The 8,518-nt window shown below is 58.4% G+C and overlaps 1 protein-coding gene across 5 annotated transcripts in view; it reads left to right on the top strand.

The window, feature by feature from the left end:
- Positions 1-4,945: 4,945 nt before the first annotated feature.
- Sbno2 (strawberry notch homolog 2) overlaps positions 4,946-8,518 on the top strand; it is a 47,471-nt gene continuing 43,898 nt past the window's right edge. For all 5 annotated transcript variants that reach the window (XM_036170396.1, XM_036170392.1, XM_036170394.1 and 2 more), the window contains exon 1: positions 4,946-5,043. The gene's annotated coding sequence lies outside the window, so the exon portion shown is untranslated. The remainder of the gene's footprint in view (positions 5,044-8,518) is intronic.

The following is an 8,518-nucleotide window of genomic DNA, read 5'->3' as shown; positions in this document are numbered from 1 at the left end:
AACTCACAGAGTTCCCCTTGCCTCTGCCTCCCAAGGGCTGGGATTAAAGGTGCACACCACCACCGCCCGGCTTCAGGTTACATTTTACCAAAGTCGTCACTGTAAGTCGATATCTGGACCTGAGTTCCATCCCCAGCACCGAAACTACGGCGGTGTCTTTCTCATATATAAGCACAGCGCCCCGAGGTGTATGTAAAGCTGTTGAGCTCCTGAGATAACTCACTTTATTTTTAATTTATTTTTTAATTACACTCATGATATTAATTACAGTTGTGGTATTCATTGATTGCTCTCACTTTAAAGATGGTCAACACAACACAGACAGGTTGTGAGCCTTGCCTGGGGTCACACAGCATTGTCTGGAAGTGCTAAGGTTTGAACCCTGGGGATAGGAGATGACCCACAGGGGCGGGCACACCCGTGACCAGTTCCAACCCATCCCCCAGACCTGCTGGAGTTGCAGACTGTGTACCCCGAGCCCTGCGGGGGCATTTCCGAGCTGGCGGTGGCTGGACTCCACACCCTTCTCCAAATGCCCCTCTGGTCCCTCCAGGATGGGGATGAGTCACCCCTCCTGGAATCCCCCTCAGCTGGTGGACTCCTGGGTGAAGGTCCAGGAATCCCCAGAGCAGGTGAAATCACTGATCCAGGCTGGCTTGGTGCGGCTGGCGAGGGCCTGGCCTCCGGGCGCCCACGGAGCATGCCAGAGACAAAGAAAACCAAACAGTTCTGTGTGCACCCTCCCTCTGTCCCACCGACACCCGGGGCTGAGCCCCGGCCACCTTCCCACTGCTCCCTAGGCTCTGCGCCCTCTCCGGTGCCCAGAGCTCCAGGCCTGCGTGCGAGCCGTGTGGGCCTGCAGGCCACTCACGGTTTGCTAGGGGTGGCGCCCTCCCTGGACATGCGGCTCCCTGCGGGGCGGGGCGGGGCGGGGCGGATGGAGTCTGAACTTGGGCTCCTCTCCCTTCCCTAGGTTTGGTCTATCAGTAGCTGAGCCTTTGGTGGTGTGTGTGTGTGTACGTGTGTATATGTGTACGTGTGTATATGTGTGTGTGTATATGTGTACATGTGTATATGTGTGTGTATGTGTGTGTACGTGTGTATATGTGTATATGTGTACGTGTGTGTACGTGTGTATATGTGTGTATGTATGTGTGTGTGTGTGTACGTGTGTGTATATGTGTGTATGTGTGTGTGCCCACTGGAGGACTCCAAGCATCAGCTCCATTTAGATGCTATGTCCCAGCCAGGTAGTGGTGGCGCACGCCTGTAATCCCAGCACTTGGGGAGTCAGAGGCAGGTGGATCTCTGTCAGTTCAACACCAGCCTGCTCTACAGAGCTAGTCCAGGACAGGCTCCAAAGCTATAGAGAGAAACCCTGTCTCAAATAGATAGATAGATAGATAGATAGATAGATAGATAGATAGATAGATAAAAAAAAGAAAAAGGAAAAAAAAAAGAAGCTATGTCCCAGAGCCTGCTTTTTACTTACATTTTTTTGTGTGTGAGTATTTTGTCTGCATGTCTACTGTACACCACGTACATGCAGTGGCCTAGGAAGCCAGAAGAGGGCGTCAGATCCAATGGGACTGGTGTTGTAGATGGTTGTGAGCCGCCCTGTGGGTGCTGGAACTGAACCTGGTTCTCTGCAAGAGCAGCCAGTGATCTCAGCCCTTGGGCCATCTCGAGCCTCATCTTTTTGCTTTTTAAAACCAGATCTCATTAACTTGCTCAGGCTGGCTTTGGTTCACAATGTTCCTGCCGGTCTCTGGAGTCCCGGGATAACACAATACTGCGCCACCATGCCTGGCTCCAGTGACTTCTGTTTCTGCCCTGGCTATACCACACCCCTGCTCTACGACCTCCCATAGCTCCTGTTGCTCCCAGGTTGTGTTAAATGGTCATCCCAGCTCCCCCATGACTCCCATAGTCCGGTCCTGGACCTTCCCCTGTCCACACAGCCTGCGTCTCCTCTCTCTTGCTACTGTTTCCACTGATTTTCCAGCCCTGCCCAGTCTTCAGCTCCCCTGCTTCAGGACCCACTGGAGACAAACTGGAGGTGTGTGGATCAACGTCTTCAGTGGGTGTCCCAGGTGTCCTGGCCTCTCCCTACAGAGGAGGGAGGCCTGGCCTGGGTGGATCTCAAACCCGTCAGGCAGGTTTACTCTTCCCCGAAGCCTTGGCACAGACCAGATCCAGAACAGGGGCCCAGCAGGATCTGGCTGTGTGCCCTGGGGCCCAAGCAGCGAGGAGTCCCAGGTACAGGAACAGTGGCCTCCAGACACCTAGGGACACGAAGAAGCTGATGCAGGTGGGTCAGGTGCTGGAGGAGGGCTAATGTCTGGACAGGTGATGGTGACAGTTAGGCCGAAGTTGGTGTGTGAGCAAAGAGAGACCAGGAGACGGGTGGGGGCAGACGTGGCCTTCTGCAGCTGCTCCTGCCTCAGCGTCCCCCTATGCACTGAGGAAAGCCCAAAGGGAGCTTGAGAAAGGGAGATGGAAAGGTGGCAGAGGTGGAGGGGGAAGAGGTGGTGCCAGACTTGGGGGCCCCACGAGGGGAAGTGGGTAGAGAAAACAGAAGTGGCCAGGGGGACTACGAGGGAGGAGAGGCTTCGGTGGCAGCTTGGGAACATTGGGACTTTCCAGAGTGTGGGGAAACAGGAAGTGAATCCCTAGGTCCCTGCCTGCTGGGCCCAGCGGGCTCACCTGCTGCTCGGTACCTGCCAAGGGCTGGGTCTACGTAGACGGTAACCTAGTGCTGGGGTGTGCTCCAGTGTGAGAGAGAGGCTGAGGGTGCAAGGATGTCCTTAGCAGTGACTGGATAATGAAGGGCTGGGCACCGCTGTCCAGTGGAGGGTGCTTGCCGATCCAGCGGAGGGCGTTATCCCTAGAATTCTAGAGCCCCCCATAAACAGACATGGTAGTCCATGCTCGTCACCCCAGGTCTGGGAAGGTGATGGCAGGGAGGGGATCATGAGTTCAAGGTCAGCTTTCGGAGTTTATGGCTGGCCAAGTGCTTGGGGCCCTTCTCAAAACAAAAGAATCAACATAGCCTGGGGGGGTGGCGCATGCCTTTAATTCCAGCACTTGGGAGGCAGAGGCAAGCGGATCTCTGTGAGTTCAATGTCAGCCTGGTTTATAGGAGTGAGTTCCTGAATAGCCTGGGCTACACAGAGAGTTGTCTGGAGATCTAAAAACAAAACAGAACAACAAAGAATCAGCACTTGGTCAAACAACCTAGCAGAGCAGTTAGCTAGGGTTTATTATCTGCTGTTAGCTTAAGGGAGAAGAGACACTCAGAGGGTCGCTGACTTCCTTGAAGTCACACAGCAGTCCGTGCCCCTGCCTCTAAAACTGGACCATGAACTTACAGCCAGCCGCCGTTGGTCCCTGGCTGACTCCTATGATTCCTCGGAAATCCCCAAATCTGACTAATTCCCTAGCCATCCCCAGCTTGGCCGATTCCTTCAGGCTGACAGGGTTGGATACACCCTGGCCTGGGCAAACTGCCCCCATTTGAGGCAAGATTACCCATAGTGACCTCGTGGCTTCCCTTGGTGGACGTGGCAGAGGTCCATGCCTTTCCGTAGGTGAGCTGGGGCTAACTTCGGGACAGACCTTCGCCTCCATTTCCCCCCGGGAAAGGCAAGTGACACCAATCTGGGAGGACTAAGATGAGAGAGGGCTGGATTTGCGGGTGTAAGACCCAGGCCTCCCTGTGGGTAACAAGCGGACTGAGATGCTTCATTCTGTGTGTGCCCGTAGGTGTGACTACGTGTGCACACGGGTGCAGTGTGTGTGTGTGTGTGTCAGTAGTTACCCTGAAAGCTGTTCCTCAGCCTGCCTGCACTGTTTTCTGAGACATGGCCCCTCATTTGCCCGGAGTGTGCCAGCCATGCCAGCCAGCCAGAGAGCTCCAGATCCCCCTGCTCTGCCTCCCAAGCGCTGCGCTGCTACCACCCCTGGGTTTTTCACGTGGGTGCTGGGGACTGAACTCAGGTCCTCATGCTTTCGAGGTGAGCACTTTGCCCCTGCGCCATCTCCCCACTCCACCACACCAGGTCTTTGGACAGCTATTCTTCCTTCTCGTCTATGTGACAAACTCTTACTTTAACTTCAAAACCCAAGTTTCTATAGCCTTCCTCCACCATACCTGGAGTCCCCTTCCCATTATGCAGTGACCCCTGCCTGGTCCCCTTCCCTCAGGACCTATGTGAGGATGTACGGTCTGGCTTTCTCTCCCCTAGACAGCAGTTTCCTGGGACGCAGTAAAGAACCAGGTCCTCACTTGGGCATTTGTTGTGCACAGGGTTTCTCTGTGTAGTTTTGGTGTCTGTCCTGGAACTCATTGTAGCCCAGGCTGGCCTCGAACTCACAGAGATCCGCCTGCCTCTGCCTCCCGAGTGCTGGGATTAAGGGCGTGCGCCAACGCCTGGCTGTAGTGCACCTTTAATCCCAGCACTGCGGAGAGGCAGGTAGAGTTCTGTGAGTTCAAGGCCAGCCTGGGCTACGTGGAGAGAAAAGAGCATCCACAGAGTTCAAGTCACTTACAGGCAGGTCTAACTTCGGGGTTGCAGGACACAGGAGGGTTCTGTGTGGCGGGAGCTCTGAGTCTGGCTGGGAAGGTGGCTGAACCCACTTTTACCCCCATCAGGGACGCGCTACGACGCCGGGGGTGAGACGGGCTGGGACCAGGCACGGCGGGCGGGCCTGGGTGAGTGCCACGCCAGCCCAGGCTATGGTGAGCCCTGAGAAACAGAACTCGCACAGGGCTGGTGCTTCCAGGTGGTTCTAGGGGGCCGGAGCCTGCAAGTGTGCCCGGGTGGGTGAAGGCAAAACCGAGGATCCCCGCAGAACCCAGGCCCCGCCCCCGCCCAGCAAGCCCCGCCCCGCCCAGCAAGCCCCGCCCCCAAGGCCGCGCCCCCTCGCAGGAGCGGAAGTGCGCGCCGCCGCCAAGATGGCGCCCAGAACCCGGAAGTGAGCGGCGGCCGCCGAGAGGCTCCGGGAAACTGAGGCGCCGCGGGCTCCACGACCGGGTCTGAGGTGAGGCGCCGGCCCGAGACTCCGCTGTGACCCCCTCCGCGGCCCCCACGCGACTCACGCGGACAGGCCCGGGGCCCGGGATTTTCGCGGGCGTCCTGGGGCTGCAGGGCGGGGGCGAGCGCGCAGGGCTGTGCGGCACCGCGACCTCTGACCCGCCCCGCCCCGCCCCCTGGCCCGCCGGGGGACCCTAACTCTGCCTTCCCGTAGACCTCGCACTCGGGTGCCACCCTGGTGCGACCCCGTCCTGCGGGCGAACCCGGATTCCCGCTCCTGCTCGTGAGAACCCCTCCCTCCCTGGGGATCTGGGCCACGCGTGTCGTGTCGCTCCTGGCCCGGACCCTGGACGTGGGTCTTGGGAGGCGCCCCTTTCTCCTTGCACCTCGAACCCCGACCGTCCGCTTTGAATCTTGACCCCAGCCTCCCGGTACCTGTCTCCCTCTTAACTTCTCCTTGGGGCCCGTTCTCCCAGTGAACCCAGCCTCACACCGGGGACCCAGGTCGCTGCCCTGCTGCGACCCTTGGCCACTGTCTCCCGTGACTCCTGCCTCGTGCCCGGTCCTGAGAGTGAACCCCAGTCCCTGCTTGCGCCATGATCTCCTGACCCCAGCCTCACTCATGACTTCTGACTTTTCTGTTGTTTCCCGTGTTCTTTTTGACCTCTTGCTTTTCCTGGTGATCTTTGACCTTGGAGCACCATGGGGTATCTTAGTCCTTTCCTGCCTCCTCACTGTGTGGATGGCAGTACCACTGACCCAGGCCACGTCCCACATGCCCTGCTCTTGTTTGGGTCGGGGGAGTGTGATGGGAGTAATGTTGAAGGCAGGACTCCAGGGAGCTGACGGAGGAGAGTGGGTGTCACCACCCCAAGGACATGGCTGGACTAGCTTGGTGGTGAGGCAAGGACTTCAGGGTGTCTCCCTAGATGTCATGATTAAGTCTCTGAAAAGTTTAAAAAAAAAAAGGCATGAGTGTGTCAAGTGGCCGGGACATCCCCAGGCTCTGCTTCCCGGAATGCCTGTGGGTCCCACCTGCTCGGGAGCGGCCTTCCTGCCCTGGCTGTCTGGTGCCAGCTCCTCTACCCTGTGAGTGGTGAGCGAGAGGGGTGCCTGGCCTTGGGGGTGGCCCGGTTGCTGGCAGTTTGGCGAGTGGTGAGTTTTTCCATGTGGGGAGGGGCCCTGAGGGGCTGAGCTGAGTCGGGATCCCAGTGAACCCCTGTTAGATGAAGCATTGCCAGGAGTCTGGCATGATTGGGACCTGCTTGTTATGGAGCTCTGCCGAGTGGGCCTGGGGACATTTGAGGGGACAAGGGGCATAACCTAGTGACTGCAGAGATGCCCTTAACTCAGACCCAGGCCAGGTGACAGGGGCCTGTCCATTTCCCTCCCTCCTGCCAGGGACCTGCTTCAATGGCAAGTGGCTAGACTCTGTACCTGGGAGGCCCGGCTGGTCCCCCTCCTCCCCTGTCCATCCTCCAGTGTCCTTGGGGCCAGCCCTGGATTTTCCCAGGGGCTGGCTCCTGGAGATGGATGCTGAGGCCCTTTCCAGTTGGGACTGATGGAGGCAGGGACCTGCTGGCCCAGCCCTGCGTGTGATGGTGGTGGGGAGGCACCTCCGTGCCCCTCTGCTCATCCTGGCAGGTTTCTGCTGGGCACCCACCTTTAGGGAGAAGCTGGGGCAGGCACTTCTCCAGCTGAGTGAGCAGCCTGGCCGCGCCAGAGGCAGTTTCGCTGAGCTCCGGAGTGGGTGGGGCAATCCTGGGGGGAAGTGGGTACAGGTGTGTGGAGGGAAACTGAGGTGCTGGAGAGAGCTCACACTTGGCCCCTTGCTGTAACACTGCAGCTCACGTGCTGCCCATGCAGCCTGGCTTGACATGCCAGGGCCCCACGGGCAGGGCCGGCAGGAAACACTGACCCAGAGACAGAATAAAGAGGCGACTGTCCCTGCTGCCTCCCCCGGGGCCCCGTAAGTGTGAGCTGGCTGCTTCCCTGCTTGGCATGTGTGTGTGATACCGCCTGAAATTGTGAGCATGGGGAGGTTTGAGTCGGGGCAAAGGACAGCCCTCATCTCACATTGCCGACATGGCCCCTAGGCTGGACTGTGAGAATTCGGTCAGGTCTGTGCTGTGTGCATGGGGTGTTCGCGTGCCAGTGAGGTCCACGTGTGTGTGCTGTTTGTTGTACTCAGCCTGTGCTCTGTTCACTAAGGGTCCTATGGTGACAAGGTGAATAATGGGGAGTAGGTGTGGCCAGTATGGGACACAGCCTGAGAACAAGGTCACCCAGGTCATCCTGGACTGTCTTCTGCACACTCCCAGCTGAGGGGTGCCCCCTCCAGAGTGCCAAGTCTGCTCCCCTGCAAGGGCTTGGGGTGAGGAGCTGACTTCCTCCGGTACTGTGGTGGACAGTGGCCACCACCTCTCTGGTTACCCTGCTTCCAGGCCTTGGGAGGGGTGGGCACCTCCTTTGGTTGTGGCTCGGAGATGGTAGAGCCAGGACTGCAGCCGAGACTGTCACTTTTGTGCTGCTGAATGCACCCAGTGCTTAGGACAGTGTAGAGGGACCTCACGGACATCGTGTGTGTTCAGAGCCCCAGACACAGAAGGCCACACGTTCCCTGTGCTGGCCAGAACAGGGACTCTAGAGACAGGAGGATTTGTGGGCCTGGGGCAGGGAGGTAAGGGTGAGGTGGCTGCCTATGAGGAGAGGTCTTCCTTTGGGGGCCATGGCATGTTCTGGAGCTAGACAGATGTGATATTTGTATGACTTAGGATGTACTGAGAGTCCCAGTGGGTCGCAAACTCTGCAGATGAACTTGATACACGGCACTGTTCCCCAGAGTTAGGCCGGCCGTGCACCTCAGAAGCCCATGGTGTGACTGCAAGCTTGAGAATGGGCCATAGGTCTAGCTCCTCACCAGTTCACACCTGGGACACCAGAGAGTGACTGAGAGCCTTGTCCTGGTCCCCTTGGAGAGGGCAGGCACAGTGGCCCATATGGCCGCAGCTCGGCTCTGTCTTCAAAAGGCAGCTTCCTGGAGCTGGACACAGATGCCATGGTGGGGACCTGGGCTTCTGGGAGGGGCTGTGTGCCAACACCAGTGTCAGCTGTGTGTCCTGGCCTCTTGCTCCAGTGGTGGGTCCTGTGTTGTCAGAGGGACAGGGTGGGTGCCCCTTGGTCTATGAAGAGCACCTTGCGGAGGGTCTGGTGACAGCAGAGATTTCCTGTGTGCTGGGGGAAGATTGGCTTGGCCACCATGGACCAGGAAGGCGATGGACAGTGGGTCGGACGTATTGCTCCTCAGTGGCTTCAGATCTGCCTGTGTCTGGCTTGTCCTCAGGTGGGTGTCTACCCTCCTCCCCATCTCCTGTCCCCAGACCCTGCTGGGTCCCCGGGATGCACTTGTAGGCTGCTGCCTGCAGACTTGCACCGCCCACGCCCACGTGCTGCTGCTCTGAGATAAGCGGACTTCGAGGTCC

This window comes from Onychomys torridus, chromosome 21 (assembly GCF_903995425.1).
Source record: "Onychomys torridus chromosome 21, mOncTor1.1, whole genome shotgun sequence".
Classification (NCBI taxonomy): domain Eukaryota; kingdom Metazoa; phylum Chordata; class Mammalia; order Rodentia; family Cricetidae; genus Onychomys; species Onychomys torridus.
The sequence above is the reverse complement of the archived record's forward strand: the minus strand, read 5'-3'. Positions and strand labels throughout refer to the sequence as shown.